This window comes from Tamandua tetradactyla, chromosome 6 (genome assembly GCF_023851605.1).
Source record: "Tamandua tetradactyla isolate mTamTet1 chromosome 6, mTamTet1.pri, whole genome shotgun sequence".
In the NCBI taxonomy this organism is placed as follows: Eukaryota; Metazoa; Chordata; class Mammalia; order Pilosa; family Myrmecophagidae; genus Tamandua; species Tamandua tetradactyla.
In genome coordinates, this window is record NC_135332.1 from 30,562,905 (window position 1) to 30,577,799 (window position 14,895).

Genomic DNA, 14,895 nt, shown 5'->3' on the forward strand with positions numbered 1-14,895 from the left:
GATGTCCTGTACTTTATCTGGCACCCCTACTTGCGGGTGACCTGCTAGGAGATAGATATCTCCTCCTTTGGAGTTCCCTACAGGAAAAAGCAACAGGGAGGAGAGAGATACTTTAATAGCTTCAGGTTCACAGCCTGATTTTCTTTGCGTATAGCCTGATTTCTTTTAGTTTGATTCTAGGAAATGGGGACTGATGGTATGTTAGGGGAGCAAGGGACACCCACTGACACTGACAAACACAGTCATTGTCACACCCAGTGCATGGGTAAGATGTTCCCAAGTCCTTAACTGACCCCATGTCAAACAGTTTTTTTTCCCAGAGATCTCAGGAAAGAACATCTAAGATGAAATATCATCTATTCTTTAATATTATCTGCCCAACATCAGAAAGAATCCAACAATAAAATGGAAACAGATGGGATCAGCTTCTCCTCCTCATTTCTTTTTTTTCTTTTTTCTTTTTTTTATTAATTAACGGAAAAAAAGAAATTAACCCAATATTTAGAAATCATACCATTCTACATATGCTCTACATATGCTGTACATATCCTCCTCATTTCTTTATTGCAACAGAGAGGAAGCAAGCAAGGGTTGCACTGACCAACGTGGCACCATTCAGTGGGGCTGCATGTTTCCCCTGTGCCAGAGATTCCCTGATGCTTGGTACCTCCTTCCAGATCGTGCTGATGGACCTGTGGAAATGGGTCCCATAGGGAGATGGGCTTTGTTCAGCACAGCATTGACCATGACAGTCCTTTTCCTCTACCTGGTCTCTGCTCTTAGCGCTTACTAAGTGTCACTATGTTCCCAGTTTTTGAATGCTTTCCACATGCCAGGCACTGTCCTAATAATTTCATCTCTATTAACTCATGTAATCTTTCCAGCTACCATTTTATAGTTGAGAAAACCAAAGAAAATAAGTAAAAAATGGTTCAAAGTCACCTAGCTTTTAAGTGGCAGAGTCAGGATTGAACCCAGGTTGTCAGACTTCTAGCACCCAATCCTATCAAACCATTCTCCTGCTCAGAATTCTTCAGTGGCTCCTGTGGCACACAAAATAATGCCACCACCCCCAACCCCACCCAAGATGTTCACACCCTAATCCCCAGAACCTATGAAATGTTGCTTTAATTGGCAAAAGGGACTTTGTAATTAATCTAAGGATCTTGAGAAGAGAAGATTACCCTGAATTATTCTGGTGCAATCAGTAGGGTCATGATAAGAGTCAGTGAAGGAGATGTGATGAAGGAGGCAGAGGATGGAGGGATACAATTGTTGGCTTTGAAGATGGAAAAGAATCACAAGCCAGGGAATGCAGTCAGAGTCTGGAAGCTGAAATAAGCAAATAATTGATTTTCCCTTAGTCTCCAGAAGGAACCCAGCCCTGCCAACATCTTTTTTATTTTTTAAAAAAGATGCAAAAGTTTTTATTGGCCATCCATTCCCCAAAGGGCACCCTGAGTCTGCTGCCTCAATGCCTCAGAACTTTGGTGTCGTTGGTCTCTGATACCACTTTGCAGTCCAGAATCCTGTGGGTGGTGGTCTTGTGGATGGTTTGCATAGAATTGCTGCTGCCCAGGGTGCCGCTGAGACTGAAGTCCTTCCCGTCTTCTAGCAGGCAGCAGTAGGTGGAGATCTCAGTCTCCAGCTTGACCTTGATGTGCAGCAGGGCCTTGTATTCCTGGGCCTGGCGCTGCCCCTCTCCCTGGGTCTGTGCCAGCTCTGGCTCCAGCTGCAGCAAGACCCCATTGAGCTGCTCCATCTGCAGAACGTAGTGGGCTTCCACCTTCCACAGGCTACTCTCCAAACTAGCCTTCAGATTTCTCATGGAGTCCAGGTCAGTTTCCAAGGACTGAACAGTACATCTCAGCTCCATGAGTGTCATCTCAGCAACTCCTATCTCAGCGAACTGAGAGGTGACCGCTGTGGTGGTCTTCTGAGACCAGTACTTGTCCAGTTCCTCTTGATTCTTCTGAGCCAACTCATCATACTGGGCCCAGATGTCTGCCATGATCTTGCTGAGGTCCTGAGACTTGGGGCATCCACCTCCAAGGTCAGCTCAGAGCTGCCAATCTGGGATCATGGACCCTTTACTTCTTCCTCATGGTTCTTCTTCATGAAGAGCAGCTCCTCCTTAAGAGCCTTGATCTCCATATCCAGCTGCAGCCGAATGATGTTTGTGTCATCAATGACCTTGAGGAGCCCATGGATGTCATTCTGTACAGACTGGTGCATGGCCAGCTCAGTCTCGTACTTGACTCTGAAGTCATCAGCAGCCAGTTGGGCATTGTCAATCTGCAGAAGGATGTGGGCATTGTCACGGAATTTTCAAAGATCTGAGCCCTCTGTTCCTCAATGGTCTTCAGGTAGTGGCCCCAGTCCCTGACCTGGGGTCCCTTCTTTTCCAGGTGTTCCCAAATTTTGCCCTCCAGTTTTCATTTCTAAATCTCCAGACTCCTCACCCTGTCCAGATAGGCCAGGCCGTCAATCAGGGCCTGCGTGGTCTCCTTCTTACCCTGCATGCCCTCCATTCCCACCAGACCCCTGACCATCCCACTAGCCAGGCCCCCAGGAGCTAGAGGAGCAGGACACAGAGATCCGGGAGCCCAAGCCGCCAGTGCCCACATAGACGCTGGCCATGCTACTGGCCAGCCAGACCCAGTAGCTGGGCAATTGAATGGAGCCCAGAGATTGGTAGTTGGTGGAGAAGGTGATGGAGCATGTGGTGAAGCTCATGTTGTCTGGGGAGAAAGGTGAGAGGCCAGGATTCAAGATATGGCTGCCCAGCACCTTGATTTTAGCCCAGTGAGACTTCTGACCTTCAGAAATGTAAAATAAAATTTGTGTTGTAATTTGTCACAGCAACAATAGGAAACCAATACCACTCCCCATTGTTTAGAGGAAAATTTCAACTGTATTGCAAGTCATTGAAGGGACTTATGTTCTCTAGCCCCTGCCTAACTGCCTAGCTAGACTCATCTCATCCTCCCTGGACTCCCACTGAGCTTTATATAATGAACTTCGTGAGGGTCCTCAATAGTCTATCATGCTCGATTTTACTCCAAAACCTTTGCACATGCTATTTCTTCTGCCTCACACAACCTCTGCTCATTTGTTTGTCTGGCGAACTCCTCATGCTGCAGATCTCCGCTCAGACAATACCTCCTTTGTGAAGCCTTTCCTACTTCCCCCAAAGAGACTTAGGGCTCTTGTTCTTTTGCCTCTGCTGCATTTTGTACGCACTCCCATTAAAGGAGTTATCCTATTTGAAGAACCTTTCTGTTCCCTCTCTGGACTATAAGCAACTTGGGGAATGGAACGTCCTGTTTCACCTTTGGACTGCCTTAGCACCTAGTACCACCTCTGGTGATGGCCTCCTAAGACTAGAGCTCTTATCCTGACTGCCAACATGCCCTGGACCAGTGATGTAGCCTCTCTGGCCTTGTCTATCCAGAGATAACATGCCCTAAGCTTTTCACCCCTTCCCTTCCTTCTCCTAGTGAGAGATGAGGACAAAGGAAATCAGATATGGAAATGTTTCAAGTTCAAAAAAGTAAAGGGTGCTAATCAGTATTTTATAATATTCTAACTGAACTGCTTCTTCTCTTCGTCTCAATTTCTTCAACTGGGAAATGGATCTAGACTAGAGACGTCCATGAAGCCAGAAACCATGTCTGCATCTCAGTCCCGGTGTCTACCCCATTGTTCTTGATGCTCTCAGATAAATTCTCTGGTGTTGGTTGGTAAAGATCTTAAAGGAGGGTTTCCCATATTCTTTGGATTCAAGGAGTTTCTCTCTAATGTAAATGCTGGTGCTGGGTGACATCTTGAGCAAAGTTTTCCCCACAGTCACTGCATTCATATAACTGAGTTCCATGGTATTGAGTAAGGTCTGCTTTCCAAGTCTCCAAACTTACCCTGCAGGCTTTCCCATGGACATATCCAGATTCAGAGTTTCTTTCCAGTAGGAATTCTCTGATGTTGTGTAAGATCGTTACTCCACCCAAATTAAGGCTTATTCACATTTATTAAACTTATTAATGTTTTTCTCCAGTATGAATTCTCTGATGTTTAATGAGAAGAGAAAGGTAAATGAAGGTCTCAGTAAAGACCTATTAGGTGCCCAACCCTATGCTTAGTGTTCTGAGGAACTCTAAAATGGAAGGAATGGTCTCTGCCCTCTATGAGTTTACAACCTTGTTGGGGAGACAAGACTCATGCACATAAAACAGCTGGAGAATATGAGACATTATATAATCATATCAAGCTGCGTAGTTGAGTGGAATTAAGTGGAAATTCAGAGAAAGGAGAGTTCAAGCAGAGCTTAACTAGGTGGGGAAGTTGTCATGAATATTTTCTTGGCCTGAAAGGATGGTAGGATTGAGGCTGGAAGGAAGAGGATGGGTGTTCCAGCCGTGGCTGTACAGCAATATCGAAGGCATCCTTCAGTAGGAACTCATTATTTTAGGAATGCTTTTAAAAGAAAAGGGAGGAAGGAAGGGAGGGAGGAAGAAAGGAAGGAAAGAAAGCTAAAATACAACGCTTTTCAATGGAGTGATTTTCCCCTTGATTTGGGAAACTTCCATAAACGTAGGGCAGAAGCCTTTGAAAACTGTATTTCTCTAATGCTTTACTCGTTTTAGAACTCAAGCCACTTTCACATTTACCCAGAACACCTAAAAAGGAGCAGGTTACCACTTTCCTCCATATGCACAGCCAGTCCTGCTCAGCATTCTTGGGACCTATGCCTGACCCACCACCAGGTACCCCCAGAGTGGCAGAGGCACCAAATGGGAAGAGAACCCCACTCAGGAGAGAGTCCCAGGAGAGGACCCGCGAGGCCTGTATTGGTGCCTGTTTGTGTCCTCTGTCTTACACCACCAACACCACCCCCCACCCATAGCACAGCCTCTAAAAAATTTCCATATGGGATGTTGACACTTCAAGAGGGTGAGGGTCATCAGGGCTAAATGCTTTCTGCTTACATCAGTTTTATAGGTCTTTTCAGGAAGTATTTGAAGTAGAGACCTCTATATAAACTTGGCCTTTTATTCTCCATCCTGCAGAGGGTTGGGAGATAAGCAAGAGAACCGAATTCGCAGCTTGTCATCTGGGTCAGCCAGTTGAAGATTTCTCTCCCAGTTATAGTGGTTACTCAGTGACTCAGCATCAAACAACTGCGTGAGGGATGAGAGCCTTCACTGGTGCATGAGTTTCTAAAAATCCGGGTGTGTAATCAGGGCCGGGCCGGGTGACTGTGGGGTCCCCTGGGAGCAGGGGGCAGGTGGGAGGGACCCTCCTGAAAGTGTGAGCCAAGCGGCTGGCCCAACTGGATGCTCAGGTTGGAGAAAATGAAAAGGAGGAAGCGAGATGAAGGGAAGGTGTTCTAGTTTGCTAGCTGCTGGAATACAATATACCAGAAACAGAATGGCCTTTAAAAGGAGAATTTAATCAATTGCTAGTTTACAGTTCTAAGGCCAAGAAAATGTCCCAATTAAAACAAGTCTATAGAAACATCCAATCAAAGGCATCCATCCAGGGAAAGATACCTTGGCTCAAGAAGGCCGATGAAGTTCAGGGTTTCTCTCTCATCTGGAAGGGCACATGGCAAACACTGCGTCATCTGCTAGCTTCTTCTCCTGGCTTCCTGTTTCATGAAGCTCCCCGGGAGGCATTTTCCTACTTCATCTCCAAAGGTCGCTGGTTGGTGGACTCTGCTTCTCGTGGCTCTGTCGTTCAGCTCTGCTCTCTCTGAATCTCCTCCATTCTCCAAAATGTTTCCTCTTTTATAGGACTTCAGAAACTAATCAAGACCCACCACATGGGTGGAGACATGTCATCACCTAATCCAGTTTAACAACCACTCTTGATTAAATCACATCTCCAGGGAGATGATCTGATTACAGTCTCAAACATACAGCATTGAATAGGGATTAGAAGAAACGGCTGCCTTTACAAAATGGGATTAGGATTAAAACATGGCTTTCTAGGGGACATACCTCCTTTCAAACCAGCACAGCAGGTGAAGGCTGCTGCACGGCTGGAGATGCCACCGTGGGCCTCGAGCACCAACTCAGCCACCACCGTGAGGAGTAGGCGTGGCGCGGCAGACACGAACCCGGGTCACCCCTCTCCTGGAAGCCGGCTTCCGAAGCTCTGGCTTCATCATGTGCAGGGGCAGAGAGAGCCCGGACAGAGAAGCGGGCCTAGGTGCGGATGGGGATGACACTCTGGAGTGTGGGAAGTGGACTTCATCCCCTTCACAGGTGAGGAGAGAGAGGCTGTGGGTGCAGTCCTAAATGGTCACCCTGCCAGCACCCACGTGGGCCTGAGGTCTCTACATGGGCCAGTAATGAGGTGCCCTCCACCAGCGTCCGTGAGAGCAGCGAGCATGCCACCTCACAAAAGATCTGCAAGAATGGTGGCTGTGCTGGTCTGAAAGGATTATATACCCTAGAAAAGCCCTGTTTTAATCCTAAACCATCTGGTGGAGGCAGCCGTTTCTTTTAATCCCTGTTCAGCACTGTAGGTTGGGAACTTGATTCAGTTATCTCCATGGAGATGTGACACGCCCAATTGTGGGTATTAACCTTTGATTAAAGGGAGGTGTGACTCCACCCCTTCCAGGTGGGTCTTGATTAGTTTATTGGAATCCTTTAAAAGAGGAAGCTTTTTGGAGAGAGCCACTGGAGAGCCACAGAAGAGCCAGTAGAACCAGGAGAACCCATCCAACCAGAGACCTTTGGAGATGAAAGAATATGCCCCTGGGGGAACTTTATGAACCAGGAATCCTGGAGAGAAAGCTAGCAGATGTCGCCATGTTCTCCATGCGCCTTTCCAGTTGAGAGAGAAACCCTGAACTTCAGCAGCCTTTCTTGAATGAAGGTAACCTCTGTTGGTGCCTCAATTTGGACATTTTTATAGACTTGATTTAACTGGGACATTTTCACGGCCTTAGAACTGTAAATTTGCAACTTAATGAAGTCCCCCTTTTAAAAGCCATTGTCATTCTGCTATATCGCCTTCCAGCAGTTAGCAAATTAGAACAGTGATGTTGAGAAAATCACTGTCGACTCAGCTGTGACCGCCTTTGAGGCCCTGAAGTCTCGAGTCAGGGAGCTTGAATGGCAGCTATCCCATGGGGATGGGTACAAATGTCTCATCTGCAGAAACTCCAACCCCATGCCCCTGCCATCCGTCCAGTGCTGGCGTGTGCACTGCAGGGCGTGCTGGCTGTGGACGCTGGGTGCCAAGAAGCTCTGCCCTCAGTACAACACAACCTCAGCACCCATGGCCTGCAGAGGATCTACTTGTGCACTAGGTTCTCCAGGCAGGCCTTACCTCGGCAGCCCCCAGCCTCTGTGACATGGACCCTCTCCCCTTGCACATAGGCTCTCCACGTACATACATGCACATGCTTACACACATACACACACACATACACAACACACAGGACTCTGAAGCCAGAGTAAGAGGCTGAGGCCCAGGCTGCTGGCTCCCACCAAGTTTGGGGGCCTTACCTGTTCCCGGCTCCAGGTTGGGGCAGGGAGGCGGGGGTGGAGGGAGCAGGCAGACAAGGCTTCCAAGATGCTGCCCCAGACAGACAGATAAACAGACATGCAAACATCAGACTGAAGCACATGTAATATAGACTGTGTGTGTCTACAATGTTGTTTATAAATGGGACAACTCTTCATCCTCTATCTCATCCCTTTGCCTTTGGTTGTATGATTTCCTTCTTTTTCTAAGAACACCTGGCAGCAGTGCGGCTGGGACTCCTGGCTGCCAGTACCCTCCTGGGTACCTGCCTCTCTCTACCCCTATGGTGTCCCATTCTATCTCCCATGTTCTCGGTGTTCCGGGGTGCCTGTTTCTTCTCCTAGACATACGGCACATGCCCCAAAGGACATGATCCTCACCTTAGTCTTATCTCGTGGGGCTTTTTATAAGGAGTCAGCAGGGGTGGGGTGGGGGGTGAAGTGGGGGTGGGGGTCAGGAAATGGGAAACCAGCAAAACAGATTGGGACTAGAGGAGGGTGCTCTTAGCTATCCAGCCTTCCACTGAGAGCCATTCCTGGGATTCAAGCTGCTGATCCCAGGGAAAAGTGTGGTCTCCTCACCCCCACACAGGCCCCATGGTGAGCTGCTGTGTCTGTATATTCTACACAAAAGTACTTGTCCTTTCCTTTTGTAAGCTACGTTTGCCTAGAATTAAACCAAAATAAACAGCAAAAAAAAAAAAAAAACCCTCAAAACAAAGCAAAAAACACGGGTCCACCCCCTGCCATGGGCAGTTTAGTCAGAGAGCAGAGGCAGCAGGATTTCACACCCAACAAGGTGAGGTCTTCTACAGAAGCTTTGGGATCTGATATTTCAAACACAGTGAAATTGTGCAGTGCCCTTTGGGCACCCCCAGATGTTTTTTTTTAAATCACTTTAAAAAAATTTTTATTGATAAAACATTGTACAAGCACATACATTCTTAACATACAAACATTCCATACATGGTATACAATCAATGGCTCACAGTATCATCACATAGTTGTATATCCATCACCACAATAATTTTTTGTTGTTGTTGTTGGTGTAGAACATTTATTCATTTTTCCATGAAACACTCAAAGTTTAAGTCAGTGGGAAATATTTTTAATCAAAGAATTGTACATTTTCTTCCCACAAATTCTGCTTTGTATTAGGAAATGACATTGTGATCCATTTCACTACAAGTAAAATATTACAAAATATTTACAATAAAATATTTAAAATAACTCAAACACAAAAGCCAAGATGGGGTGAAATAAACTGGTTCCTCAGAAATCTCTACTCCAGTGCCAACAACATACAAGAGAGTAAAAACAGATTAAGTAACTGAGATCCCCCAATGACGTTTCAAAAGAATTGGAGAAGGGAAAGAAATGGGATGGAAATGGTGATATGAAAGGGAATGGATGTTAGCAGCACTGCTTCAATAATCAATATATTCTGAGTGAAATACCCCTGCTTATATGCAGTAAATTTTGACCAAGGCTAAACTTTAGGATATTCTTTCACTGAAATTAAAATATACCTTGACAGTGGAAGTAGCTCTTTCACCTAATCTTAATAAGAGCCTCTTTCTCCATGAACCACTGATGTGAACAGAAACCTGTTATAGAATGAAAAGCTGTTACAGTAACCCTTCCATTTCTTTCATGAAAGCTTCATACACATCATCCTTAGTTTGTACTAAGACAGGAACAGAAGGACCAGATTTGGGGGCTGCTTTGGCAAGAGGTACAGCAGAATCATCCTCTGACTTTCTTTGGGGAGCAGCAGTAGCCCCTTTATTCTCCCGACGTACCCTCAGTGCAGTGGGCACAGATCTAGTCATCTCCGCCTTGGGATTAGTGATCTGTGGCTTGGCACTGATGGTTGCTGTGGCTTTCTTCTCAATGGTGGCTGCACTTGTATCATCTGCCTTGGGTCGCTGAATCAAACTGGGTGGGGCACTTGAAACCCCTGGGTTTGGCAAGGGAGCTGGTGGGAAAAGCCCAGGTGGGGCAGGTCCAAGTGGAGGCACCAAAGTTGGGCGCATCATGCCAGGACGAGGTGGAGGGATACCTGGAGGTGCAGGGGGAGGTAGCCTTGGGGGAGGTCCCCAAGGAGGAGGGCCGGGGGGCAAACCTGGAGGTGGGCCTGGGGGAGGGCCAGGTGGTCGGCCTGGTGGGGGTCCTGGAGGTAAAAGTCGGGGCAAAGGCCCTCGGAGTCCTGGCATTCCAGGTGGTCTCAGGAATGGAGGTGCTCCTGGAGGTGGCCCAGGAGGAAGGCCTGGAGGTGGTCCAGGTGGCCGTAAAGGTGGTGCTGGTGGTGGCCCAAGAGGAGGTGGTCCTGGCATGGGAGGTGCTTGTATCTGAGAAGGAGGAACAGACTGTGGAGGAGCCTGCTGCTGTGAAGAAGCTGCAGATGTACCATCTGAAAGAGATTCTTCTTTATGCTGTTTTTGTGACTGCTTTTCTGTTTCAGAATCATCAGAATCATCTTCATTATCAACCTCTGAAAATTCCTCTACTTCTCGTCCCTCCTCTGGGATTTCCTGACCTGCCATTCGAAGCATCATGGCTTGAAGAGGAGTCAGTTCCTTCATGTTCTTCTTTTTTTTTCTTGATTTTCCAGGCATATCTGCAAATCGTACACTCAGACCTGACTTTTTTTCTTCAGTGTTGTCTCTCTCACTATCATCACAGTGCACAAATTCATCTACCTCACTTTCTCCATCTGACCTGTCAGTATCACTGTCATCAGTGCTGTCATCATGTTTATCTTGATCCATGTCCTCAGGATAGCCATCATCCTCACTGGTGCTGGAAATATCATCATCATGCCCTCGCTGAGCAAGTTCAGGACTATATAACATACCTTCGTCTCGCCTACGAGGAGGAAGATCTAGGGCAAAGCCTACTTTACGGCCATATATCTGCAAGACTTGAGGAGGAGGTGGACCAGGGGGAGGACCAGGAGGTTTTCTACCAGGGGGCAAATGTGGAACACCATGTCCAAGAAGAGGAAGTATAGAAACTGCCCGAGTTGGAGGTCCATAGGCTGAAGTCTTTTTAAGGATAGAAGGTGGCTGGGCACCAGGAAGTGCAATGTCCTGGATCAAGATGTTGGAAGGAGCATGAGGCATATCTGGCAAAGGAATACTCTCAACTTCCATGTGCTGAGCATTCTTGACAGCCTCAAAATATTGACTAAGTTGAGCCCTCTTTTGTTCATATTCTACTTCTAGCTTTCTCAATTCTTTGTAAATATCTGGATTCTCTTTTTCATAGAGTCATAGAATACGTTCAAAGGTTTCACGCAGCTTTTGACGTTTGTCTTTCAGCACCTTCTCATTTAACTGGGGCTGTTGCACAGGGTTAAATTCCATTTCGTCTAATTTCTCCGTGTCTCGGATAATCTGTTTGGGATCCTTCATCTTCAAAACTGCAGCTCGTACCATCATGCGCTGTTTTTTGTTTTTTTTTTTTAAAGGAAAGACAGAGAGAAGGAAGGAAGGAAGGAAGAAAGGGAAACATTTTTAAACATTTTCTTGTTTTATTGTATTCTGTTTCTCCGTTTTTGTTACATGGGCTGGGGCCGGGAATCGAACCGAGGTCCTCCGGCATAGCAGGCAAGCACTTTGCCCGCTGAGCCACCGCGGCCCGCCCCTTTTTGTTCTTTTTTAATTCTCTCTTCCGAGCTTCCTTTCGGGCCTGGTCTGTGGGGTTCATAAATTTTCCACTCTTGGTGGATGACGTAGATCTCCGTCCCATGTTTAAAATCTGTATTGTTTACTTGTTCATCAAAAAAAAAAGGCAACACTTCTGCTGAATTCCCAGGACTGCTAGAATTGGGGTGTGGGCGATTTCTGGCCTCTTTTACTTTGTAGGGGTCTTCACCTCAGCCCCTCGTTCAGGTAGTCAGTCACCGCCATCTTGAAAGCTTGCGCCCCTCCCCACAATAATTTTTTAAAACATTTGCATCACTCCAGAAAAAGAAAAAACTCATACATATCACACCCCTTACCCCTCCCTCTCATTGACCACTAGGATTTCCATCTACCCGATATATATATCTTTAAATTTTAACATTTTTGTTCCCCCATTATTTATTTATTATTAATCCATATGTTTTAGTCATCTGTCTATACCATACATAAAAGACGCTTCAGACAAAAGGTTTTCACAATCACACAGTCGCATTGTGAAAGTTATATCATTATACAATCATCTTAAAGAAACATGGCTACTGGAATACAGCTCTACAGTTTCAGGCACTTCCCTCTAGCCTAATCCACCTTAAACTAAAAAGGTGATATCTATATCTAAGAATAACCTCCAGGATAACCTCTCAACTCTGTTTGGAATCTCTCAGCCACTGACACTTTATTTTGTCTCATTTCTCTCTTCCCCCTTTTGGTCGAGAACGTTCTCTCATTCCCTTGATGCTGAGTCCCAGCTCATTCTAGGATTTCTGTCTCACGTTGCCAGGAAGGTCCACACCCCTGGGAGTCATGTCCCACATAGAGAGGGGGAGGGTGGTGAGTTTGCTTGTCGTGTTGGCTGAGAAAGAGAGGCCACATCTGAGCAACAAAAGAGGTTCTCTGGAGGTGACTCTTAAGCCTAATTTTAAGTAGGCTTGACCTATCCTTTGTGGGGTTAAGTTTCATATGAACAAACCCCCAATACTGAGGGCTTGGCCTATTGATTTGGTTGTCCCCACTGCTTGTGAGAATATCAGGGATCCTCCAAATGGGGAAGGTTGAATTTTCCCCCTTTCTCACCATTCCCCTAAGGGGACTTCACAAATGCTTTTTTATTCACTGTTCAAATCACTCTGGGATTCACTGGGGCATCACTCTGGACAAACTTACAAAATCTCATGCAGGGGGTTAGCTTTTGCATGGGATTCTTAGGCCCTTAGTCCTTCCCCTGTTTCCTGTGCCACACTTCCAGAGAGGAGATTGAATTCGGCCGTGGAGGAGAGTAGGATGGGAACGGGTGCCTCTTTGGTCTTACCCTGTGGACATCCAGCTGGAACATCCTCTTTCCTCCCCAAGCAAGGCCCTCCCCTGTCTGTGAAGAACCCAGGCAGGAGGTGAGAAGATCCATGAAGCCACAGCGGAAGTGCAGCTCAGCCAACTCTCAAGGACCTCATGACTGTTGCCCCTGGTCTGACTGTTCACCACATTCTATTTTTGTCATTCGTGTCTGTCCTGGCTGCTAGATCATGGTCTCCCCCAGGGCAGGGGCATGTCAGGCCTAGTCTCCATCAGAACTGTCTTGAACCAGTGCTGGCATGGTACATAGCAGCTGCTCAGCCAATGTTTGTGGAATAAATCAGCTGTGAACATGGAAGTGGTTTCCTTAAAGCGGTCTCCACTCTTGTTCAGATGAAGGGCGTCCTATTGCATACTCTCATGTGCTGGGGATAGTCCATAATAATAAGAGCTAGAAAAGTATGGGAGGGCCCTGGAAAATGGCCTAAAAAGTTTAACTTGTATCTGATAAGCAAAACACGGGTTCTTCAGGTGGTCAGTAGGAGAAGGCAAGCCAGGGGAGGTCTTATAGGCTGAAGGGTGTATTTCTTCTGGAAGACAGTAGGGTGGCAAAAGGATAGTGCCACTTGGAGTGACCTAATCACAGCAGCAGCTCCAGAGACAGCTGTGGTGGCTGAGGGCTGGATGTTTCATCTGCCTGGATATCAAGAAATCAGCAAGGATGCTGGTGAGCGTTGCTCCTGGGTGGCCTTGGGACCTGAGGAAGGGGGCCGAGATGGCCAGGAGGAAGAAGACACCTTGGAATTCAGCCCAGGATTCTAGTGTGGAATTACGTGAAGGAAGATCTTCTTCCCAAAGACAGCCTCCAAGGATAGCGGCCACGTCTACTGCACCTGCACCACCCACAGCTCCAAGCAGAGTGCTCTGCAGGTAGCAGTGGCTTTCTACATACTTGATGAGTAGACACTTGGCTGGTTGGTGGCCCTGGGAGGCATGAGGAAGTGTAAGCTTGAGGAGGCCACTGAAGCCCTGCTTACTATCTTCTCTTCCCCAACCTGCTCACTCCGTCTTCTGTGTTGTCTGACTTCTCTCATTTAAGCCAGAAGATGCTTCCCAAAATTGTCACTGTCCAGGTGGACCGCACATAGTGGGAAAGGTGACTCTAGCAGAGCCTCTCAGGCTGCTCCCTCCTTTCTTTGGGCCCCCACTGTCCGACAGGATCCATGCTTTTTGTAAGATTTCACATCTAATTGTCGTTCACCTTCCCTTCTAGTCTCTCTTCGTTTGATTTCATCTCAGCAGGTCACAACATGTCACTGTTGGAAGCCTGGTGTTAGCAAGTGGAATATCACACAACGCACACAACACAACACACACACACAACTCACACCTTTCCCTGTCATGGAGCCGTCATCTGGCCCTCTGCCCTGGGCCTGGCCCTGACCAATCTTTACATGATGGGCTCTTGCTGTTCCACGTTGCTGAATCTGGCCTGTGAGGCGAGAGACCTGGGCACTTAGCACGTCTGCTGCATTGCCCTCCCTCGGGGGCTCAGGGAAGATCCACCCACATGGCAGGACCTTCCAAAGAGACGCGAAACCAGGCGTCTGACCTCATGATGCCCGCAGCACCTGGCAAGGAGGGCACTGGCTCTGCTGCCCTGGCCCCAGCCCAGTTCTCTCTTCTAGAATCCACACCTCCTCTGGCTCCCCTCCAGGCTGACAAGATCTGCCTCAGTTGGGCAGGGATAAGATGACCTAGTGAATAGGGGATGTGGGGAAGGGGTCTCTGCCTCAGGACATCAGTTAAGTCATGCCTTGGCTCTGTGCCTCAGTTTCTCCCTTGAGAATTCTGCCCATGTTTCTAGGGTCAAGGAGCATAGCACTGGAAAGTTCCCTGAGCTCACTGGGGAAGAAACCCACAGTCACATTGTGTTCCCTTGCACCAGGAGCCACCCGCCCCACCCCACCCCAGGAAGCTTTGCTAGTTGGTGACGCCAGCCCAGCAAAACAGGGTCTTTCAGGATGAAAGGTCGGAGAAGCCAGAGCAGAAATAATAATGATAATCATCAGCTGCCGCATCTTAACCATCTTGGAATGCAAGGCCCCACGCCCTGTGCGCCTCACACCCCGGGACACTCCAAGGGCTCCTCTCCCTTCATTTTATTACAGTGATCCCAACACTCTGCCATTCCCAGCCCAACCCTCTTGGGTTCCCAAGACCGGCAGTCCAGCCACCAGCCTGTCCACCACCCAGGTGGACGCCCAGCTGCTTGGAAATGCGGGCTCCAGTTTTCCCAGAGAAGCAGTCTGCCTACCCCTGGCATTGCGCCCTTTCCCACAGATTTATCTACATCTGTCGGTGCAAAGGCCAGGTAC

At 47.6% G+C, this 14,895-nt stretch overlaps 3 pseudogenes; 1 reads left to right on the plus strand and 2 right to left on the minus strand.

The window, feature by feature from the left end:
* Positions 1 to 1,471: 1,471 nt before the first annotated feature.
* LOC143685925 (keratin, type I cytoskeletal 18 pseudogene) lies at positions 1,472 to 2,796 on the minus strand (annotated as a pseudogene).
* Positions 2,797 to 4,744: 1,948 nt separating this feature from the next.
* Positions 4,745 to 7,866, plus strand: LOC143686613 (E3 ubiquitin-protein ligase RNF220 pseudogene; annotated as a pseudogene).
* Positions 7,867 to 8,459: 593 nt separating this feature from the next.
* LOC143687594 (WW domain-binding protein 11-like) lies at positions 8,460 to 13,970 on the minus strand (annotated as a pseudogene).
* Positions 13,971 to 14,895: the final 925 nt, after the last annotated feature.